Here is a 24,173-nt window from a genome sequence, read left to right on the forward strand (position 1 = left end):
GCTAGTCTCAAATGTGTGACCTCATGATCCACCCACCTCGGTCACCCAAAGTGCTGGGATTACAGGCTTGAGCCACCGCACCCGGCCCTGAAATGGATCTTAAGAGTCGTGTAATCTTACTCCAAAGTTGAATCTTAAATTCCTCTTTCATAAACTTCTGAAAGGGAGGTTTTATGAAGAAACAATGAGAGTAATAGACGGCATAGATTCATACATGTGTGATAGGACACTTGGTCCCTCAAGAGTCCCTAATTTAACCATTTGCATCCACTCTCTTTTTTCTCTAACATGGTATTAGACTGGTTTTTCCACGAGATTTGAGGGTCCATATTGTTTTATAACCTCAGCACTGAAGAACTGTAAACAAATGTGCATGCATACTGAATAGCTGTATTCAATACTTTAGGAGCAGTAAATCTTGTGTTTTTAAGCACTTTAAGTTATAGCTACTGAACAGCAAACACCCCATTGGCCATGCCAGGGAAGCTAGCGCTCTTCCAGAAAGCAAACTTTGAAAAGGCCTTCTTACTCTATACCACCACCAACTCTCTGCTAACCTCCTAGCCTCCTTTTCATACTAAATGTGTATCCCTCTCTCCAAAGCCATGGTGACACACAAATGATGAGAGTTGCTAAGTGGATATCTTCATCTTTGTTCTTCTTTTTCCAACTTCACTGAAAACTCTGCTTCAGAATGAAAGCTTTCTACATGCATCCAATATAGAAATCTGAAAAAAAAAAAAAAACCTACTCTTTCTTTGTGCGTCACTTAAAGATCTATGTAAATGCCTCCTAGTGAGGAATACCTACTTTTGTTTAAGATTTGAAATCATTAGTTTTAAATTAGAATTAATGTTTGACATCAAGCAGTAGGCATTGATGGTAGAAAATTGATCAGTCTCAGGAAACTACTAAATGGTGGATTAAATACATACATGGTACAGAGTATATCCTGTGTACTGTCTAGTACATTAAATGTATGTTTCTTGGGCATTGCACATAGATATTTAAAAACAATGATTTTCTCATAAACTCTCCTATACCGGGACTTGCTTTCTTCAAAGGTGAAAAATAGATGCATGAGTGCCATATTTGAATGCAAACCTCATAGACTAGTAGACTGTGATGGAGTCACAGTGTCATATCCAGTTGGATAGACCTTTTCTAATAGTTTCCATTTTTATCAAAAGCAAAATGAAAGCTATTTTCTATGCAGAGGCAAATTCTAAACAACACCCACCAGAATTAGCGAAGCAACATTTCATCAGAAAATCACCTGCAGAATTTAGAATGCAATTTAGAATGACTAATTAGTGTGTTAAATTGATATATTCAGAAAGTGTGGAGGGGATGAGTCAACACTTCAGAAAGAACCTTAATTTCAGAATTTCCTGAGTGAGCGCCCCAAATTATAAGCCTACCCACACATTAGTACATGGGTTAGAGAAGTCGGCTCACCCAGACATTTGTTTTGTGCATAATTTTAAAAAGAATAAATACTACTTTGGAAACTGCTCTGCTTCATTTTGCCAAAAGTAACACCCTTTCTGGGCACAATGCCACTAGATACTCACCCTACTTTCTTTGTGTCTGCGGGACCCTGAAACATTGTTTGCAATTTTATCAAAGGATTCATTGGATCAGAGGAAAATCAGAGCGAACGTATTGTCCATTAAAATGTAGAAAGGTGGGCCTAAGATGCCTTAGAAGAAAGCAAGCTTTTATCATAACACATTGTTTACCTTTTCGTTATTTTAAACTTGAATCCTATTATTTCACCATCTCTACTGTCACCCAGCCATCATTTCTTATCAACTCTTAACTGGGCTATTGTAGTAGCTCCTTCCATGGCCTCCTGGTCTTTAACCTGGCTCAATACAGCCCAGTTTCCATTCAACAGCCTGCATGAGCTTTCTAGAGCTGCCTGGACAGCTGAGGCTCTGCAAGTGGGAGAGGTGATCCCATACCCAGAGGAGGTGCCCATCCCTATGAGGACAAACCTCCAGCCCCTCCAAGACGGGAAGAACCAATAGAATCAACTCACTGCTACAGCATCTGTTGGTCCCCTTGGGGAACGGTGCTCAGTGGTAAGGGCTCAGTGCTGGTGTCTGTTGCCGACAAGCTGGGCATTCCCTCCGAAACAGCAGTAGTGAAACAGACCTTGGTGAGTGAAGCACATGCTGCTGGGCTCATTGGTAACCTCTGTCTTTGCCACCAAGGCCATGATGCTCATGGGCTTATCATGGCAGCTCTGGGTGGCTGGTGATAAAGCTGACGAATGTCAACCAGTCAAGTCATTTTATCTACATGGTTACTCAGTGCCGTTTCCATGGTGGGTGGATGCTTTCTGGGCATTCATACATGATACCAACATCTTCATGCTTTGTGCCCACTCCCATTTTCTCATGCATATGTCCCTCCTCCAGAACCCCTTGTCCCAATCATTTAGCGCACTTCCTTCTGTGCCACCGTCCAGAGATCTGAATGTATTCTCACCTCTGGGAACTTCAGGTGTGCTGCTGAAAGCTTTGCCCATTGGGAGAACATTTTTTTTCCACCATCCAATCACCCATGAATGTGGCTATAATGCAACTCCTGTTCATTTTTGGCTTGCCCCCACATAGTGAACCAAGTCATCTATAGACCAGCTTTGAAATTTTCTCTTTTCTTTCTTTCTTACTTTTCTTTTCTTTTTTTTTTTTTCTTTTTTTTTTTTTTTTGATGGAGTCTCACTCTGTCGCCAGGCTGGAGTGCAGTGGCATGATCTCAGCTTACTGCAACCTCTGCCTCCCGGGTTGAAGTGATTCTCCTGACTCAGCTTCCCAAGTAGCTGGGACTGCAGGTGCATGCCCCCACACCCAGCTAATTTTTGTATTTTTAGTAGCGACTGGGTTTCACCATGTTGGCCAGGATGGTCTCCATCACTTGACATTGTGATCCACTGGCCTCGGCCCCCAAAGTCCTGGGATTACAGGTGTGAGCCACCGCGCCCAGCTGAAACTTTCTCTTTTCTTAAGAGACAGAGTCTCTCTGTTGCCCAGACTAAAGTGCAGAAATGCAATCACAGCTCACTGCAGCCTCCAACTCCTGGGCTCAGGCAATCTTCGCTCCTCAGCCTCCTGAGTAGCTAGGACTGTAGATATGCACCACCATGCCCAGTTAATTAAAAAAAAATTATTTTTTTGTAGAGATCGGGTCTTGCTATGTTGCTCAGGCTGGTCATCAACCTTGAAAGTTTAAACATTTTCCTCCTCCTCGAGCTGGTCATAGGGAGTAAGTGCACTAGTGCAACTGCAGTGAGTGACATGGGGGTTTGGGCTACCTGTTCGTGCAACTGACATGTGCCTGCTGGCCCTGCTCTAGTTTGATCCCAAATGCCCTGTTTTCATCTTAGAGTGGACTTTCTGAGCTCATTGGCTTTAGGACTTGGAAGGTTCAATGGAACGCAGTTCATAAATGGAAGTTCTAAACACATGGTCACCCGCTGTCCCATAGCTAAGTGTTCCAATTCTATCAGGGCCCAGTGATGCACAGGGACTGTTTCCCAAGGCACGTCACTCTCTGCTGAGGATGACCTGGCTTCACTTTAGAATCACAGGGGCCTGTGTTGTGATTCTCCTACCAGAGCTTGTCATAAGTTTCATACTGCATCATGCCTTCCCCACTGTCACTTCCCAAACCATAGGATCTGCCTGATCAGATGATTCCAAAAGCAGGGCTGATTGCTTCACGGCCCGGACCCGATGCAGTGCTCTTTTCCACTCTGAGTGCTGCGCAAACTGGCAGCCTTCTTTGTTACCTGGTACATGGGCTGGAGCAGTTTTCCCAGGGTGGAATATGTGGCCACCGGATTCTAAAGCGGCTCACTAGGTACCACACTTCTTTTCCTGCGTGAAGAAATCAAGATGTTGAAATGTGCTTTTTTTTTTTTTGAAAAGTATATCCCAGCATGACCCTGACCAGAGGACCCCCTAAAAACTTCACTGAATTGTCCAGTGATCTTCATAGGATTTCTCTCCCACCGTCTAGAGCACAGGTGACTTTTCAAGGCCTCCAGGGCACTGCTGTTTCTTGCTCATCCTGTCCAAGCAGCATGATGTTGATAAGATGGTTTGTGTGACTGGGGAATGGTCCATACCTCTTCACCCTGTGTTATGACAGAGCAGGAGGACTAATACAGCCCTCGGGAAAAACTATAAGTGAACGTTGTCCTTTTCACATCAACATTAAGTGTTTCTCATCCTTTTTCTCTTCTTCTCTTCTCTTCTTCCTCTTCTTCTCTTTCTTCTTCTTCTTGTTTTTGTTGTTGTTGTTGTTGTTTTTGATTTTTTTGTGACAGGGTGTCACTCTGAAGTGCAGTGGCTCAATCATACCTCACTGCAGCCTCAACCTCCTGGACTCAAGCAATCCTCTCACCTCAGCCTCCCCATTAGCTGGGACTACAGGTGGGTGCCACAACTCCCGGCTATTTTTTTTGTAAATTTTTTGTAGAGACAGGGTCCCACTATGTTGTCCAGGCTGGTCTCGAACTCCTGGGCTCCAGCAATCCTCCCAACTCAACCTCCCAAAGTGTTGGGATTACAGGCATGAACCACTGCACCTAGCCTCTGATACTTTTTCCTAATTGAAGTGAAGAAGAATACACTTTGCCAACTGATGACTTTATCCCATGTAGCTGAGATTAATCTGCTTTTTCAGTAACACCAGAATTGGCAAGCAACTTCCAGGATGGCTATAGCTTGGTTAAGCCTGTGGTACTCTTAAGTCATTCCCCAGGACCAATATGGTTTCTCCAGGGACAAGCCTGGTAAATTAAACTGAGACATGACAGAAACCAATGCTCCTACATCTTTCAGGTCACTAATCTGTGTCATCTGCTCACGGTATTGGTGAATTCCATTTAGCCTTCTTAATTATAAAAAAATCTTACTCTACAGACCAGGGACACAACGTGGGATTACTCCAATAGTCAAATGTATCGATTACACTTATATGCTTAGGAATTGGAAAATGGCAACAGGCAAGTCCATGGACCTAGGGGCCCACTGTGAGCTGAACTTTAGCCAGGACCGTGGTTATTACTACCTAGTTCCTGCAGGCCCCATGCTGACCAACAGCCACAATGATGCCTTGGGTCTCTGAGTACCAATGTCAACTCAGACTCTGTAGCCAATTAGTTCTTCAAATATCTCCTTTTTTCTCCCTTTCCACAGGGTATGGTCACCTAAATAAATGGCTATAGGTCACTTTGCAGAAGAACTAGAGAAGTGTCACAGGATCTACTTGTCATGATGTTACAGGATCCTGTAGGACCTGGCTACCTCTTAGTCAAAGGGCTCCAGGTCTGAAAATTGGCTCCGGCATGGGGACCAACCACCAAATGGTAACTTGTTATTGGGGCAACTGCTTTCAGACTTTGACTCCTCCATTCTAACTTTGTTCTTCTTTTTAAATTAGAGATATCAGGTGGCACCTTGGTTGGCTGCTGTCAAGGGCAGTGTTCAGTAAACTACAGTCGGATCCAGCCCATCGTGAGTTTTTGCAAATAATGTTTTATTGGAACACATTCATGCTTATTAGGCTCTTCATTCTTTCCCTTGCTGTCTATGAAGGAAGCTTAGACATCTCTCCTTTGCTGAGGCTTGCCCATCATTTTTTCCTGGCTTGTAGGAGCCACTCCCATCAAATTAGTTTGTCCTATCCCCTGGGGCTTTGCTGGAGTGATAAAAACTATATCCTGAGAAAATGCTCCCAAATCAATGAATTCTTGGTTATCCAGCTTAACATTCTAGCATCCTCAACCAAAAACCCTCAAGTCTAACCCCAGGAGTATTTCCATGGTACTGCCAGTACATACCGGATAGTTGTCGCCTTTCTTTTTTCTTTTTCAACAGGGTGTCACTCTATTGCCCAGGCTGGAGTGCAGTGGCATGATCAGAACTCACTGCAGCCTCTACTTCCTGACAGAGCAGGAGTATCACCATCTTGGACAAGCATTGTCATTTTTAAATTCACCTGAATCAAAAACCGCCTAAATCCAAAGGCATCAACCTAATAGCTAAGGTCAGCATGACCATAAACCACAAACAACATCTCTGACCAGAAACATTCCAAACTCCTCCCCAACCAGAAACATGCTAGCCCTAAGATAACTCACCTCCGGCTGGGAAGATGCTAGCCCTGAGATAACCCACTTCCTGCTGGAAAGATGTCAGCCCCAAGATAACCTCCCCTCCACCCAGAGACATTCCAACCCTGTCATAAACATCTTCCCCACACAGAAACATTCCAAGCTTGTAATAAGCCCCTCACCCTAAAACCAATATATACTCTTAGTCTGTAAGAGAAAGCGCTCCTGACCAAAATTGTCCAGAAGCCCCTCTCGGGTTTTTCTCTAAAATAAACCTCTCTTTGACTGTTAAGCTGCATTCTGTGTTTCTTTCCTCTTTCTTTAACTCTTACACTTCCCAGGCTCAAATGAACCTCCTGCCTCAACCCCCAAGTAGCTGCACCATCATGCCCAGCTAATTTTTTTGAATTTTAGTAGAGACGAGGTCTCCCTATGTTGCCCAGGATTATCTCAAACTCCTGAGCTCAAGGGATCCTCCTGCCTCAGTCTCCCAAATTGCTGCAATTACAGGCATGAGCCACCATGCCCCACCACGTCTTATTTCTTTCTGTGTAGATCTCTTTCTTGCCTTACAGGGCACACCCTGACTATATATGTGTTATCTTAGAATTTCACTCTATCAGTCTGGGAGCAGGAATGGAGATGGAGACAGGTCTCAAGGGCTGTGTCTGTGTCTTTTGGTGAGGAAGATTCTGCAGCATCTTTCAGCATGGTCAAAGTGCTAGCTCTTACTAGGGAAAGATGGGCCACCCATCCATGCCCAGAGGATGGGGGTGGGAATGTTGTAGAGTCAACATCACTCAGGACATCTCTCCAGATTTCCTGCTCAAAGGAGTGTTTAATGTCTCTGGTGCTCTGAGATCCTCATAATTAGGTCTTGAGCTTGCCTTTTATTGTGCCTGCCCTTCAGCTATAGGTGGTAAAGAGTTCTTTATATGCAACCACCATTACCACTGGAGTCTCTATGTTTCCCACACTTAGCTATTAAGTGCATAATGATGGCTCTCAGTCTCTCATTGCCCACTAACATGCAGTCAATGCACTTAGCCTTAGCCAGCCAATTGTGCTATATACATATATATGTATATATATAATATATATATATATATATATTTTTTGAGACGGAGTCTTGCTCTGTTGCCAGGCTAGAGTACAGTGGTGCAAACTCAGCTCACTGCAATTTCCACCTCCCGGGCTCAAGCAATTCCCCTGCCTCAGCCTCCTGAGTAGCTAAGATTACAGGCGCACACCACCGCACCAGCTAATTTTGTGTATTTAGTAGAGACAGGGTTTCACCATGTTGGCCAGGATGGTCTCAATCTCTTGACCTCGTAATCCACCCACCTTGGCCTCCCAAAGTGCTGGGATTACAGGCATGAGCCACTGTACCTGGCCCAATTGTGCTGTACTTATAAGAAGTTTCCCTCGTATTTCCAAATGCAGATATCATCACACCCATCTCAGAATTTGCCCTGACAGGAACATTTTCAAGGGCCCCTACCAGTGAAATATTAGCAGTTGGACTGAATCTTGTTCCCAGGACCATACATGTGCTTCTGATCTGCCAAGTAGGTGAGTTAATTTTACAACTCCACCTTGCTGTCTGTGTTTTCAAACCACTCTTGGTACCACTTGTGTTAACCCAGATCCTCTGAGAAGCCGATATTGACAGGAGTAATATGCAAGGGTTTTATTAAGGAAGATGCTTGTGAAAAGAAAATGAGGGTGAGAGCTGGAAAAGGCTGGGAAAGATGTCAGGCTAGGAGGCAAGTGTGAATCTAAGTGAAGATGAGAGGGAGAGAATGTCGGGTGGAACTGTCCTAGACTGTCATGCAGTCTAAGGAAGCTTCAACAAAGCCAGCAGGGATTCCTTGAGTTTACATTGCCAAAAGAGGAGTTTAATGTCTCCCAGAAATGAGTCTGCTTTTGTAGCCCCGCCACACTCAGTCCTTGACAAGGGAGCAGTCTTGTCCAAGTAAGGTGTGGCCCCGGCCAAAATAAAGCAATGTATTTCAAAGCATAGCATCTGGGGCACTGGTTGCACTCCTTATAGTGGGAGCTCTGCAAGCCACAATTTTATGGCTACCATAGAAAGTCAATGTAAGTTCAATCAAAATCCTCTGTGGATTTTTTTTTTTTTTTTTTGAAATTGACAAGCTAATTCTGAAATGTAAACAGAAAAGTAAAGGACCTAGCATACCTAAAAAGATTCAGAAAAGGAACAAAGCTGAAGGACTTAGACAACCTAATTTCAAGACTACAGCAATCACATATAGGGTCAGTATTGCTTAATGATGAGGATATGTTCAGAAATGTGTAGGTGATTTTGTTGTTGATTTTGTATGTGTGACCATCATAGAGTGCACTTATCAAACCTAGACAGTAGAGCCTCTTATATACCTGGGCTATAAGGTCTAGCTTATTGCTCCTAGACTACAAATCTGTTCATCATGTTACTGTACTGGATACTGTAGGCAACAGGAACACAATGGTAAGTATTTGTTTGTCTACACATACCTAAACATAGAAGAAAGTATAGTAAAAACATGGTATTATAATCTTATGGGAACACCATCCAGTATGCAGTCTATCATTGGCCAAAATGTCATACAGTGCATAACTGTACACATAAATTAATGAAATCAGCCTGACAGTACAGAATCTAGGAATAGACCCCTGTCTGCATGGTCTATTGCAGGGGTATCCAAACTTTTGGCTTCCCTGGGCCACATTGGCAGAATGTGGCAGAATTGTCTTCGGTTGCACATAAAATACACTAACTCTAATGATAACTGATGAGCTAAAAAAAAAAAATCACATAATGTTTATGAATTTTTATTGGGCTACATTCAAAGCCATCCTGGGCTGCATGCAGCCCATGGGCCATGGCTTGAACAAGTGTGATCTGTTGGTTTTCAAAACAGTGCAAAGATTACTCAATAGGGAGAGATATTCCTTTCAACAAATGATGCTGGAACAATTGGATATCGAGGTGCAAAAAATGAACTTTGATTCTTACCTCACACTACATACAAAAATTAACTCTAAATGGACATAGATCTAAATAACAAATCAAAACTATAAAATTTCCAGATGAGGACATGAGCTCATCTTTGTTGTTACCTTGGGTTAGGCAAAGATTTCTAAGAACATAAAAATCATGAAGGAAAATTTTGATAAATTAAACTTTATTGAAATTTAAGCAGCTGGGCACAGTGGCTCATGCCTGTAATACCAACACTTTGGGAGGCTGAGGCGGGCAGATTGCTTGAGCTCAAGAATTTAAGAGCAGCCTGGGCAATGTGGTGAAACCTCATCTCTACAAAAAGTTAAAAAAAAAAAATTAGCTGGCACACACCTGTAGTCCCAGCTACTTGGGAGCCTGAGGTGGAAGGATCACTTGAGCCCAGGAGGCAGAGTTTGCAGTGAGCCGAGATTGCACCACTGCACTCCAGCCTGGGTGACAGAGCCAGACCCTGTCTGGGAAAAAAAAAAAAAGAAGAAAGAAATTTAAAATTTTTGCTCTTGAAAATACACTGAGAAGACAATGAAAAGAAAATTCACAGACAGGGAGAAAATATTTGCAAAACATATATCCAGAATATATGCAGAATAGATAAAGAACTCTTACAAATCAGTAATATGAAGACCACAGCCCAATTTCATTTTTTTTTAAAAAAACAGAAGGGCAAAAATTTTGAACTGATATTTCACCAAAGAAAATATATGAATGGCAAATAACATGAAAATATGTTTGATATTGATAGCCATTGGGAAATACTAATTAGAACCACAATAAAATCCTACTACATATGCACTGGAATATCTAAAATTAAAAAGTCTAACAATACCAAGTATTGCCAAGGATGTGAAGCCACTGGAATGCTTGTGTATTGCTGGTAAATGCAAAATGGTGCAACCACTTTGGAAAACAATTTGGTTGTTTCATATAAAGTTAAACATACAGGTGCCATTTAATCCAGCAATCTCACACCTAGGCATTTACCCAAAATAAAGGAAAATATATATTCACACAGACTAGTGAATTCATGTTCATAGCAGCTTTATTTATAATAGCCCCAAATTAGAATCAACCTAAATTTTGGCATATCTGCATATTCACACAATGGAATTACTTCTCAGCAATAAAAAGGAATGAACTACCAATATACCCAACAACATAGATAAATCTCACAACAATTATTCTAACTGAAAGAGTTCAGACACTAAAGACTATATGATTTTATTTATGTGAAATTCTAGAAAGGACAAAACACATGAGCACTGGGAAATGGGGGCATGATGGAAATGTTCTGTATATCATGAGGGTGGTGGTATAGGTGTTAAAGAAAAAGGAAAGAACACAAAAAGCAGCTCAACAGTCAAAGACAGGTTTATTTTAGGGAATAAACCTGAGAGGGGCTTCTGGCCAATTTCCGTCAGGAGCGCTATCTCTTACAGACTAACAGTATATATATTGGTTTTAGGGTGAGGGGGCTTATCACAAGCTTGGAATGTTTCTGTGTTGGGCAGAAGTTTTTGACAGGGTTGGAATGTCTCTGGGTGGAGGGTAGGTTATCTTGGGGCTGACATCTTTCCGGCCAGAAGGGAGGTTATCTCAGGGCTGGCATGTCTCTGGTAGGGGATGTTATTTGTGGTTTATGGTCATGCTGATCTTAGCCATTAGGCTGATGCCCTTTGGATTTAGGCAGTTTTTGATCAAGGTGAAGCTTAAAATGGCAGTGCTTGTCCAAAATGGCGATGCTCCTGCTCTGACAGGTAGTAGTTACCCAACTTTATACATTTGTCAAAACTCACTGAATTTTACGCTTCAAATTGGTGAATTTTGTTGTCTATATATTATACACCAATAGACTAATTTTTTTAAGTAAGAGAAAATAAAATAATGGTGGAGACATAAAATGGAACTTGTAGTAATAATCTTAAGGTTATTAAATAATTTTATTTAAAATTGACTTGTATTTAATGGACTGTGCATTTGTTTCTCAGGTTTCTAAGTGCTATCTTGAAAACAGAAGTCTAATAATTTATAAAATTGACTTCTCAATTCCAGGATGAAGTAAGAATTTTCTTCTGTGCATAAAGTGGACATCATTTGAAACAGCAACAATGTTTTCATAGTAGACCCAACAAAGACTTTCACTGGACTGTCTCTCATACAGACCCATTACACAGGTCCATAATTCAGTGAAGCTATTTGGGGATAGTCATTACAATTCTACATAAATCAGCAGTTCTTTACCAAGCTGCCATAATCCATGGTTAGATTTTAGAACACCTGAGAACATGGAATACTGTATGATCTCCAATTATTTTTTGCTAAATATTAATTCTCTCAATAAGGCTTTTGACAAACATTTTGGGAATTAGCTCATGGTTGCATTTCTTGGCATGGGCAGTGCTAGAAACTACTCAATGGTGCACATGACCACAGACCCCTAAAATCTCGAACTCATCATTGTGCTGGAGGTAGAAATAACCTATTTGTGGAAGTCAAGGTCTCTAACAAGGGAGGAGTTGGCTAGCTTTACCCTTTACCATTCATTCTCCTTTCGTATTTTCAATAGGAGAAATACAGAGAAGTTAATGGCATTTAGCAGTTCCATTGTCTACTGCCTTTCAGAGATTGAGAAGCTTGAGCCAGTTGTATTTTTTTTGAGATTCAAATGTATTAAATAAGAAAGATATGCCAAAACAAGTCTCTAAATATTGTGATAAATTTAAGTGTTAATAATTAATAACATTATGAATCAATAATTCATAAATCTACTGTATATTTACCTTCACTTGGATATAAGTCAGAAGACTACATTTGAAGCCCCTTTCGTGCATGATGTCCTGGGAAAATGTCCCTCTTGCAGCCACTCACCCCATCCCAAATAGGTTCTATTCTTCTAGGGTAACCTATTTAATTGGGGTCAGCAAAGTCCTATGAAAAGAGAATGAATAATTATTTCTATATGCCAAGAATGCTTTTAAATGCATTACTTGTATTAACTCATTCACTTTTTACAAATGTTGTGAGAACAGAATTAATACTATGAGATAAATCCTATTAGGTCAGGGAATGAAGATAGAATAGTTAGTAACTTGCCCATGATCATGGCTGGTAAGTGGCAGAGCTGACTCCAAAGTCTGTGCTCTTAACTGTCATGTTGGAGGTTGGATCATGTAAAGTAGCCAATTGTCAATCATGTGTGACTAACAAAATTGGCAATTTCTTATGGTTCAACTTGATGTAATGCTCAGATTGGCTGAAGCTATGTTTTTATGAGCATGAATATATGGGACACATTAGTTTCTATTGCCAGTCGAGAATACATATCAAACTTTTATCTCAATTTGACAAATCCAGTATTTATATCTGAGTTCTTTTTGCTCCAGGGCAAAGACATTTTAAAATTCATGTCTGTTTTGAGAAGGGGTGGGGGGCACAGCTAGCTGATCAGAGCTTAACAAAAAGAGGGACTGTCTAATGACTAGAGCTGTCAAAGCTGGGCTGATGGTCACTATGGACAGTGGTGGGAGCTTCTGTCCTGGGAGGCGCCCTCAGAGATGGGATATGCTATTACTCAATAAGTCTACCAAGGGTTCCTGCCTCATTACAACTCAGCCAGTGCAGGAGTTGGACATCCATCAGACTCCTGCATACCCAGAATGTGGCAAGCTTGCACTGCTGGACTTTTTACTATGGGTACTCTGTTTTTCTTCCCAGATGTCAACATTTAGAAATCATAGTGTTACCAGGGGGTCCTTGCTCCCAGAGCTCCCAAGATGGTGGTGGGCCGTTTCCAAGATGGTGGCAAGCCTCGTGATCTCTGACCTGGGGTTCTTGGCCTCACGGATTCCAAGGAATGGAATCTTGGACCGTGCAGTGAGTGTTATAGCTCTATTAGAAGCCGTGGGTCACAGAAGAGAACCGTGGAACCCAGCGACTGTGTTCAGCTCAATTAGGACGAACCCACACACTTAGCAGTGCAAGAACAATGGCAAGCCTTTAGCTCAATCGGGACCAGCAATGGGTGCCTCGCTGGATCAGGAGCACAGCGGACACCCTGCTGGATCCAGAGGGATGGAAGTCAGTGGCGGGTCTGTGATGGCAGCAGACAGCAGTGGTGGATGGTGAGCGAAAGCTCAGCTCGAGCGGTAACAAACACAGAACGAAAAGTGGGCAGTTGCAAGATTTAATAGAGTGAAAACAGAGCTCCCATACAAAGGGAGGGGACCCAAAGTGGGTATCAGTTGCCGGCTCCAATGCCTGGGTTTATATCCCGATCATTGTCCCTCCCACTGTGCTCTCAGGCAATAGATGATTGGCTATTTCTTTACCTCCTGTTTTTGTCTAATTAGCATTTTAGTGAGCTCCCTTTACTACCTGATTGGTCGAGTGTGAGCTAAGTTGCAAGCCCCGTGTCTAAAGGTGATGCGGTCACCTTCCCAGCTAGGCTTAGGGATTCTTGGTCAGCCTAGGAAATCCAGCTAGTCCTGTCTCTCAATAGTCAAGGGGATTCTATTGAAAAATGGGCAGGTTCCTTTTGCTCTGGTTGAATATTTTTGTAATTTCATGAAGGATTCAGAGCAAAATAGTGCTCTGTCTTTCAGAAGCACATTGAGGGTCCTTAAATTTCGTAGTCTAATTTTACAAAATCCCTTTCTTGTTTCCATAGGTTACTAGAAACTATTTATTTCTTTCCTCTGGGCAGAGCCCACAGAATTCATAAGATCTTCACCACTGGGATTTAGCAGCCTTGCATTTGCTGGAAATTGACTCTGGAATGGTAACCAGATCAAGACCACTCCCTTTATTTGCTTTTTTTTTTTTTTTTTTTTTTTTTTGAGACAGAGTCACTCAGTTGCCCAGGCAAGAGGTATGATCTTGGCTCACTGCAACCTCTGCCTCCTAGGTTGAAGCAATTCTCTGCCTCAGCACTCCCAAGCAGCTGGGATTACAGGCATGCACCACCTCACCTGGCTGAATTTTTTATTTTTAGTAGAGATGGGGTTTCACCATGTTGGCCAGGCTGGTCTCGAACTCCTTTCCTCAAGAGATCCCCCGGCCTCAGCGTCCCAAAGTGCTGGGATTACAGGCGTTACCCACCACGCCTGGCACTTTACTTGCATTTTATTGATTTACATTGCTTATCTGTGTAAACCCTGATAACAGAGATATACCCAGACTGCCTCTCAGCAGCCAGCCAAATCTGCAGATCCCCAACTTTAGCTGGAAGCCAAGGCTACTGCCAAGATTCCATAAATCAGTTCATTTGGCTCAGCCTGACTAGCAGGACCACGAAGATAAACAATGCCTCCAAAAACAAAATCAAACTGTCCTGGAGGCTGCACAGAAAGAGATGGAGAATTGTCTCGGTCAAGTCTGGGGCAGCATTTTTGCAGGTAGAATTTTTTTTTCTTTCAGGATAGCCAATGTCCCGTTTACTGTGAAATTTGGTATTGCTGATTACAGCTTGTAATGATCATTCGGCTCAGTGGATCATATCTGACTTTTCCAAAAGCCATTTTATGTGGGCACTAATGTGTTTGTCCCACGCTTATTCTGGTCAGTGGGGCATGCAGTTATGAGGATCAGATGGAAAGTAATTTCTTGGATTTCCCTTTGATGTTTCCAAAGGGAGGAAGATTCTCTGTATCCCTCTGGGTGCTCCCTGACAGTGTGGAGAGCCCTGTGATGGCTTGAGGCGGGAGATCCTATTTTCCACCCCCAGTCACTTGACTGGTCCACCAGGAAGCTCTGCATTCCCAGGTTTTTGAGACATGTCTCAGCCACAAGTCATGAGGCTTACCTCTCAGCAAAGTCATCTCAAGAAAAACAACCAGAAGGCTGTTCTTGGATATCTGGGGCTGAGATAGGGATGCAATGCCCATCACTGCTTCCCTAGTCCACTCCTATGAGAAGCTGATACCCTTTCCACCTTTCACTCATCACCTTTTCTCGCTGTGCTTATTGATCCTGAACAAAAACGGCAGCTCAGAAGCTCTCATCCAGCAGAAGTGACTGAGAGCAGGACAGCAGGCCCGTCCACCCTGGCCTTCTCCCACCAGGCAGTCTGCGTGGTTCCTGCTGAGCAGACTTATCCCTAATGGCCGGAAGTGCTCCTCTCCTTGCCCACCAACCCTAGCCCCGAGGCAGATGCAAGTGTCTCCATTTCCCTGGTCTCACTTTACTCCTCTGCTTCCTGGGATCAGACTAATAATTTCTAGTTCTCTGGATTGGCTCTGCTTGCAATACATGACTCACTCTCTTTTCCTTCAAGCTTTCCCTTAATGTAGTCCACACTCAAGGATGCTGGCTGGGTCTTTATCACAGGAGAATTTTCAGGTATTCAGCAACTGAAGAAAAAAAAAGACCTATTGAAAACTCCTTTCCCTGCTCTCAGTCAGGTCACACAGAGTTCTTGAGAGAAGAAAAACAGCAAACGTGAAACTGATGCCAGTCATATCCTTAGAATAAAGGCCAAGAAGTAGGAGTGATTTTTTTGTGTGTTGGTGCATGTATGTATTTTAGTGGAATGAAAGAAACAGCCGTGCCCTCAAACACCTCACTCTTGTGTTTACGCAGCTGGCCCCCACTGGAGGATGCATCTGAGACTGCATTCCATGATATTACACCAATACCTTCAATAACCACATCTTCTTTTCACATCCAGATCACATTGGAAACCCATTTACTCTATTCATAAAAGTGTAACATATTCAGCCCTGAGTCTCCAGTTATTATCAGTATTTTCACATGACCGAGCATAGTCACTGAAGCCTCTGCTCTTGCCATCACACATTTCTGAGCATTTTGAACTGTGATTTTTACTCTTTAACCTGGGGGCTCTTCAACTTTCCTAAAGAGGGGAAATCCAGATGAGAGCACCAGATCTTACGCTATCATATTAGCTAGATGGAGGAAGCAAGAATAAGTGCAATAACAAGAGCCAGGTGAGATAATTAAAACCATCTTAATCCCTACACACCGAGAGGAGGATGTCAGCCCATTTCTTTTCCTTTCTCTTTCTTCTTTCTTTCTTTCTTTTTTTTTTAAACTGTGTAAGCTTTAGTTCTGATTTCATCTCAAACAGCCCTTCCCATCAGTGCTTGTTCTACAGATGTGAATCAGTGGAATGAATTAAGTTTTGCTCAAGGCATTTAGTAGAGTAATAATCTGCTTCTCAGAGGAGGGGAAATAAAGATGAAAAAATTTAGCAAAGAGCATCTACCCTACAATGCTAGGTCGGTAATAAAACATAAAGATGCTTAGAGAAAAGCACTCCCCAACCAAAGCGGGTCTATTAGAAGCAAGTTTTGCCATGATTGCTGAACCCTTCTGGAAAGGGTAAGGAAAAAAAAAGCACTGTCAAAAATCATTTGAGTATAAAAGTGAAATGAAAGTCGTATTTTTAAAATGTGGTATTCAATGTGGACCTAGAGTGGAAGGATGCAGTACAGTCATTAAGGGAGACAAATAGAGGATGTGCCCAAAGGGCAGTGAGATCCCTGTCATGTGATGGTGTGGAAGACCTACTGTGAACAAAGACCCCGCAAAGCCCAGAAAGCCAGGTGGGAAATCATTCCTTTATCTTTCCTGGCCCTATGCTGTGGCGGAACAACCAAAATGAGAGTCTATTGGATTGAGCCCTGGCTTCACCCCCTTGGGGCATTCTGTTTCCCCATTCAGAGAATGAGTGAGAATAGTGAAACCTGCCTCAGCCATCCCAGAGGCTTGTCCCAACGGTCCAAAGAGATCAAGATTAGGAGTTGTCTTTGCAAAGAGTGAGGAGAGCCAGGTGCGGTGGCGTCTGCCTGGAGTCCCGCACCTGGGAGGACTACTGGGCCCAGATCCACCTATGGGAGGATCTACTGGGCCCAGGAGTTTGACACTGCAGTGTGTGATAATCACGCCTGTGAATAGCTACTGGGCTATATATAGCCTGGGCAATATAGAGAGACCTCATCTCTCTCTTTAAAAAAAATTGCCTGGGTGCAGTGGCTCATGCCTGTGATCCCAGCATTTTGGGAGGGTGAGGTGGGAGGATTGTTCGAGGCAAGGACTTTGAGACAAGCCTGGGCACCATAGCGAGATCTCATCTCTACAAAAAAATTGTAAAAATTAGCCAGCTATAGTAGTGTGCCTGGAGTCTCAGCTACTCAAGAGGCTGAGGTGGGAGGATCATTTGAGCCCAGGAGTTTGAGGCTGCAGTGAGCTATGATCACACCCCTGCACTCCAGCCTGGGTGACAGAGAAAGACCTTGCCTCAAACAAACAAACAAACAAACAAAAAAACAAAAAAACTTAATTGAATTTTAAAAGCTTTTTAAAAGGATGAACATAGCTCTAAGCTAACCTGAAGTTGCACCCAAGCAACTATAATTTTTCAGTATTCTCATTAATTTTAGAAAATCTTTCTGGGCAAACTCTTTAAAAGTGGGAAATATTTAAAATATGTAAAAGTGGGAGATAAAGGAAGATAGAAAACTTCACTCTATTGGAGAGTAATGAGAGGGTGGGGAAAAGAGATTTTATTCTTGTTTTTGTTCCCAGCAATTTCAGCACACTGTGATCAATTTAGTCTTATGAAAATGAAAATTTCAAAAAGAAGCGGCCAGAGTCATGTTCCTAAGAGCACATCTGGTCATGCTGTTCCTCTTTGTACAATCCCACAGTGGTGTCCTGATACCTTCAGGAAAAGATTCAATGTCCTTAGAATGGCATTCATGGCTCTTGATGGTGTGCCTTAGTGTGACTTCCCCATGCCACTTCCCATGCCTGGAGCATCCTGCTCTGCCCCCGTATCCCCCACACCTTCCCACATCCCCTCTGTGGTCTCCACCACCAGGAAGCTGCCACGGGACATTCATCAGCAGGAATGAGTGGCCTCCGGGGTGTTCATGCTGGATGGTGAATGGTGACCTTTTCCCCTCTATTTGTGAGCACTTTCAGAATAGCAAATATATCTTTCTTCTGGCTGTCTTTGGTATCAGAAGCAATGCCTGGAAAATCAGGGGGCACAGAATAAATGTCCTTTTATCTAAAGAAGAAAGGAAAGAAATTAATGTTGATTCTATAACTTACCTATAGTTCTTCAATTTTAATTATATAAATGCCATTTTTATTGTTTTTGTCATATTTGTGAACTACCTCTTGTAATAGCATTTGCTTAATTATTTTGCTTCAATTAACAGCTTACTTTTAAAAACTTAAATGTAATTTAAGAGAAAATGTTTTATCACTTTATCATACATTCCATGAAAGGAAGAGCCCTGCTTTGTTAAGCACTGAATCCCTAGTACCTTAAACTGAGCCTAACACAAAGCAGGTATCCTACTCTGGTTAGATGACTAACAGGAAAATTAGTACCACTGGCCACTAATACAAGGTAACATGAATAATAGATATAAAAAATGAAAGAATACTAATAATACAGTAATTGACCCCAAACCTAAGACTCGCCCCTTCTTATGGTTTGGATCTTTGTCTCCACCCAAATCTCATGTCAAATTTTAATCCCCAGTGTTGGAGGCGAGGCCTGGTGAGAGGTGATTGGATCATGAGTGTAGTCTTTCATAAATAGTTTAGCAACATCCCCTTGGTGCTGTTCTTATGGAAGTGAGTGAGTTCTCATGAGATTTGATTGTTTAAGATTGTGTAGCACCTCCCCTATCTCTATCTTCCTCCTGCTCCCGCCATGTGAACTACTCGCTCCCCCTTCACTTTCCACCATGATTGTAAGTTTCCTGGGGCCTCCCCACAAGCAGAAGCTGCTATGCTTCCTGTACAGCCTTCAGAACTATGAGCCAATTAAATCTCTTTTCTTTATAAATTACCCAGTCTCAAGTATTTCTTTAGAATAGTGCGGGAAAACTGACTAATACACCTCTCTTTGTTTAAAGGGGATGCCAGGATTACAGCAATGTTAGGACCCTCCAGAACTCAAGTGCAAATTTCTCCTTGATTAATTAAAAGGATTGAAAGATAATTGAAATGACTAGCTGCACACTGAGTAGTCTAGTGTCATTTCACACACAGTCATTCCATAATCATCAAGCACCTGTACCATGGGTCTTTCCCTCAGTTTGGGAAACATCACCTATGTTATTACTTCAAGTTCCTACTCCTCTTCTACAAAAGCTGACCAATGAGGAGTTCCAACCCATCAGGAGACTAAAACTATTTTGATAAACTCATTTAAATAGAAGTACAGACCCCAAGAGGACTGTAACTGTTAAAAAAATCCTGGAGTTTCTTATATGTTAGTTTTATATCATTCCTGCCTCAATTTGCTTCCCCTGTGGTTAACAACACAAGAGCAAAAACCTTGCGTATGAAAAATATGTGCTTCTATTCATAATGTATGTCACTTTTTTTTTTAAAGACAGTTAGGGTCTCACTCTGGTTCTCAGGCTGGAGTGCAGTGGTGTGACCTTGGCTCACTGCAGCCTCAACCTCCTGGGCTCAAATGAACCTTCCATCTCAGCCTCCCTAGTAGTTGGGACCACAGGTCTGTGCCACCGTGCCTGTCTAATTTTTGTATTTTTTGTAGAGACAAGGTTTCACCATGTTGTTCAGGCTCGTCTTGATCTACTGGGCTCAAGCCGTCCTCCTGTCTTGGCCTCCCAAAGTGCTGCGATTACAGGTGTGAGCCACCACGCCCTGCTATGTCACCTCTTACCATATTAAAATACAGACACTTGGAGGAAGAATCACTAGATGGTGTGCAGTGGTGAGTGGCTTGTTAAGGAGCCCTGACTGTCCACAGAAATGTCACCTTCCCTTCAAGGTTATATCTTCCTCCTGTTGTTCCTTACCCTGTAACCTAGTGCCTTGAGCACAGGCACAAAAACTTTCTCTTAGCTTTCCTTTATGTAGTTGAAGAAGGCAGGACTATGCTAAGTGAAGAAAATAAGTATTTGTAATATAAGAATACCATATATGAAGCCTAAAAACATTCCAACACATAAAGCATGTAAAATAGCTACGCAGGAAGATACAAACTTCTGGTAGAATGAATCTACCAGAATATAGCAGGGAGTAGGGAGTATTATAGTTACACCAAATGCATATGTCTGTTTACAAAACAACAGGAACAAAAACTTTGGGAAATACTGCTCTATCCCCAAAAGACTACCTTTACTTTCTTACACCAGGACATGGAAAGAGCTCTTTTGCTAAAAAATAAAGCAAAGCAATAACAAGAAAAGCAAATTTAAAAAAAGAAACAGAAATCCATTTGCAGTGAGATCTTAAAGCTTATTCTCCAACAATAAGCAGACATGAATTTGGGGTTGCCCTTCTCACATTCTCCCAAACTCCCTCTTGATCAATATTTGCTTTACTCTTTCTCAATGTTTCTCTGTTTATTTTTCCTTTCCAGACAATGGAACCTGTTACAAATGTTGTGTAGAGAGGAGCTACAGTGTGATCTGCACCAGACCTTCTCTAGTCAAAACTGAATTTATGGCTGGGCAGACAAAGTGGCTGCCTAGAAAGTGTATGACTTGAAGGCAGAATGAAAAGGTCCCAACCTGTATTAGTCTATTTTTATACTGCTATAAAGAACTGCCCAAGACTGGGTAATTTATTTATTTATTTTTTAAAAAGAGGTTTAATTGATTCACAGTTCAGGATGGCTGGGGAGGCCTCAGGAAACTTACAATCATAGCAGAAGGTGAAGGGAAAGCAAGGCACCTTCTTTACAAGCCGGCAGGAAGGAGAAGTGCTGAACAAAGTGGGAGGAGCCCCTTATAAGACCATCAGATCTTGTGAGAACTCACTCACTATCATGAGAAAAGCATGGAGGAAACCACCCCAAGATTCAGTGATCTCCACCTGGCCTCACCCTTGACATGTAGGGATTATTACAAATTAGGGTGAGATTTGGGTGGGGACACAGCCAAACCATATCACTGCCATTCTCAGATGTATCTCTTCCTTGGTCTCCTTGGAATCCCTAAATGATGGACTGACTGACTGCTTTAGACTGAAGCACCGGCTGCCCTGTTGAAGTACAGGTAAAAGCTGAGAGAGTGGGTCACTGCCAGGGGGGTGCTCTGGCCTTTGGTTGTTAAATGCCAAAGCTGCATCTCACCTTAAGCCAACTGCCTGAACTCTCTTTTCACCTTTTCCATAGTTCTTAGGTAGTCACAATTCATTTTTATTCATTCATCCATTAATTCATTCATTTATTCAGCACATTTATATTGAGGATCATTTACTTAGCATTATGCCCCAAAGATGCACTGTTGAAAATGACAGATGTTCCTGCCCTTATGGAGATAAAATGGACATTAAACAGCCAATTACACACAAATGCAATTACTATTGATTTACTGATTCAGTAATTATATATTAAGCAACTACTCTGTGGTAAGTACTGTGCTTGGTGCTGGAAACTTAATAGTTAACAAAAATGTCACATTCTGTGCTTTCATGAAACATGGAACTCATAGTCTAATCAAATATGACATAAGAGAATATAAAATTGCATATGAGGTAAGTACTACAAAGGAGACACAGCTCTATGAGTATATATTACAATAAATATAACTACAATAACTTAATAGATGTGCAATATAAAAAGATGTAAATTATGACATCAATGACATAAAATGTCAGGGGGGAGTAAAATTGTAGTTTTTATATGTGATCAAAGTTAAGTGGTTATCAGCTTAAAACAAGCTGTTATAAGATTGTTATTTAAAACTCATGGTAATCAGAAAGCAAAAATCTCTAGTAGAAAAACAAAAGATAAAGAGAAAGGAATCTAAGCATACCACTATAAAAAAAAAAAAAAATCAGGCCAGGCACTGTGGCTCATGCCTGTAATCCTAGCACTTTGGGAGGCCAAGGCAGGTGGATCATGAAGTCAGGAAGTTTGAGACCAGCCTGGCCAAGATGGTGAAACCCCATCGCTACTAAAAATACAATAATTAGCCAGGCGCAGTGGCAGGCACCTGTGTAAAAAGTAAAGTAGAGGTTCCTCTTCAAAGAGACTTTCCTCCCCATCTAATTAGGAATAAATAGTAACTTCTCTTAGAAGCAAAATTTATTCAAAGATCTGTGCTAACATTCTTCAATATCTGCTAACCGTAATAAAGAAATCAGTGTGCTTTATGTTCTTAGCTCCCACTATTTAGCCTAAATATTTGCCCTGACATGCTTATACTGGTTCAAGCAAGCATTAGGTCATAGCCTGTTCCTCTTCATTATTTGAAGGTGTTTTTACCTTTCTCAGCATTCCACAAGTTACTTGCTCCTTCCTTTGTTCTCCTCTGCCTTTGTCTTTTTTAAGAAATTCTAAGTTGCTAGCCAGTCGGGACAAATACAGAATGTGAGGTCCCGTTCCAGCCAATGGAAACCGGACACAGCAGTAGGGGGGATGTGTCAGGTTATAAATGATCCTGTCTCCTTTGTTTGGTGTACTCTTCGTGGCAAAACCGCTGGCGAGTGTACACTTTCTGCAGAAACTAAAAATGGCCTTGCTGAGGAAATTAAATGTATGTTCAAGTGCTATATCTTTATGGCATCAGGGAACAAGCATTTCTAACAGCCTGTAATCCCAGCTACTCAGGAGGCTGAGGCAGGAGAATCGCTTGAACCTGGGAGGCAGAGGTTGCAGTGAGCTGAGATTACACCACTGCACTCCAACCTGGTGACAAAGTGAGATTCCGTCTCAAAAAAGCAAACAAACAAACAAACAAAAAATTAAATCATAAAGGAGAACTAGAGAGAAACAATGGAACAAACTACAAAACAAGCAGAAAACAATCAACAAAATGGCAATGATAAGGCCTTACCTATCAATAATTACTTTAAATACAAATAGATTAAATTATTCAATCATAAAACACAGAAAGACTGAAGAGATTTAAGAAACAAAATTCAGCAATATACTGACTACAGAAGATTCACTTTAGCTTTAAGAATATACATAGGCTGAAAGTAAAGGAATAGAAAAATACATTCTATGCAAATTGTAACCGAAAGAGAGCAGAGGTGGCTATGCCTATATCAGACAAACTAGATTTTAAGTCAAAAACTGTAAAAGAGATAAAGTCATCATATAATGATCAAAGGGCCAGTTCATCAAGAGGATACAATTATTGTAAATATATATGTACCCAACTTCAGAGCATCTAAATAATATATAAAACAAATATTAACAGAACTGAAGAGAGAAATAGGCAGCAACACAGTAATAGTAGGGGACTTTAATACCACACTTTCAACAATGACTAGATCATTCAGAAAGAAAATCAATAAGGAAACAGTGGACTTGAACAACACATTAGACCAAATGGATCTGAAAGACATATATAGAACATTCTATCCAACAACAGCAGAGTACACATTCTTCTAAAGAGCACACAGAATATACTCCAAAATAGAATATATGTTAGGCCACGAAACGAGTCTTAACAAATTGAAGAAGATTGAAATCATATCAAGTATCCTTTCCAACCACAGTGGTATGAAACTAGAAATCAATAACAAAATGAAGACTAAAAAATTCACAAATATGTGGAAAAGAAACAACACACTCTTGAACAACTAATTAATTAGTCAACGAAAAAATCAAAAGGGAAATATGAAAATACCTTGAGGTAAACAAAAGCGGAAATACAGCATACCAAGATTTATGGGATACAGTAAAAACATTTCTAAGAGGGAAGTTTATAGCTATAAATGCCTCCATTAAGAGAAAAGAAATATGGCAAATAAAAAACTTAACTTTACAAGGAAGTAGAAAAAGAACAATAAACTAAGCCCAAAGTTAGCAGGAGGAAGGAAATAATAAAGATCAGGGCATAAATAAATAAAATGGGGACTAGAAAAACAGTAGAAAAGATCAATAAAATTAACAGTTGGTTTTTTGAAAAGATACACAAAATTGGCTCTCTTAGCTAAACTAACTTAAAGAGATAGAGAAGACTCAAATAAATAAAATTGTAAATGAAAAAGGAGGCATTACACCTGATATCACAAAATGCAAAGGATCGTAAAAGACTACCATGAACGATT

General features: G+C 41.4%; 1 long non-coding RNA gene across 1 annotated transcript; it reads right to left on the reverse strand.

Moving 5' to 3' along the window:
* Positions 1-371: 371 nt before the first annotated feature.
* Positions 372-22,425, reverse strand: LOC134762003 (uncharacterized). The gene is made up of 4 exons (XR_010141440.1): positions 22,378-22,425; positions 15,408-15,499; positions 11,933-12,080; positions 372-728 (listed from the first exon to the last, which is right to left on the reverse strand). It is a non-coding gene; the product is annotated as an uncharacterized LOC134762003 (long non-coding RNA).
* Between the last annotated feature and the right edge of the window lie 1,748 nt (positions 22,426-24,173).

The sequence above is a fragment of the Pongo abelii genome, chromosome 8 (genome assembly GCF_028885655.2).
Source record: "Pongo abelii isolate AG06213 chromosome 8, NHGRI_mPonAbe1-v2.0_pri, whole genome shotgun sequence".
Lineage (NCBI taxonomy): Eukaryota > Metazoa > Chordata > Mammalia > Primates > Hominidae > Pongo > Pongo abelii.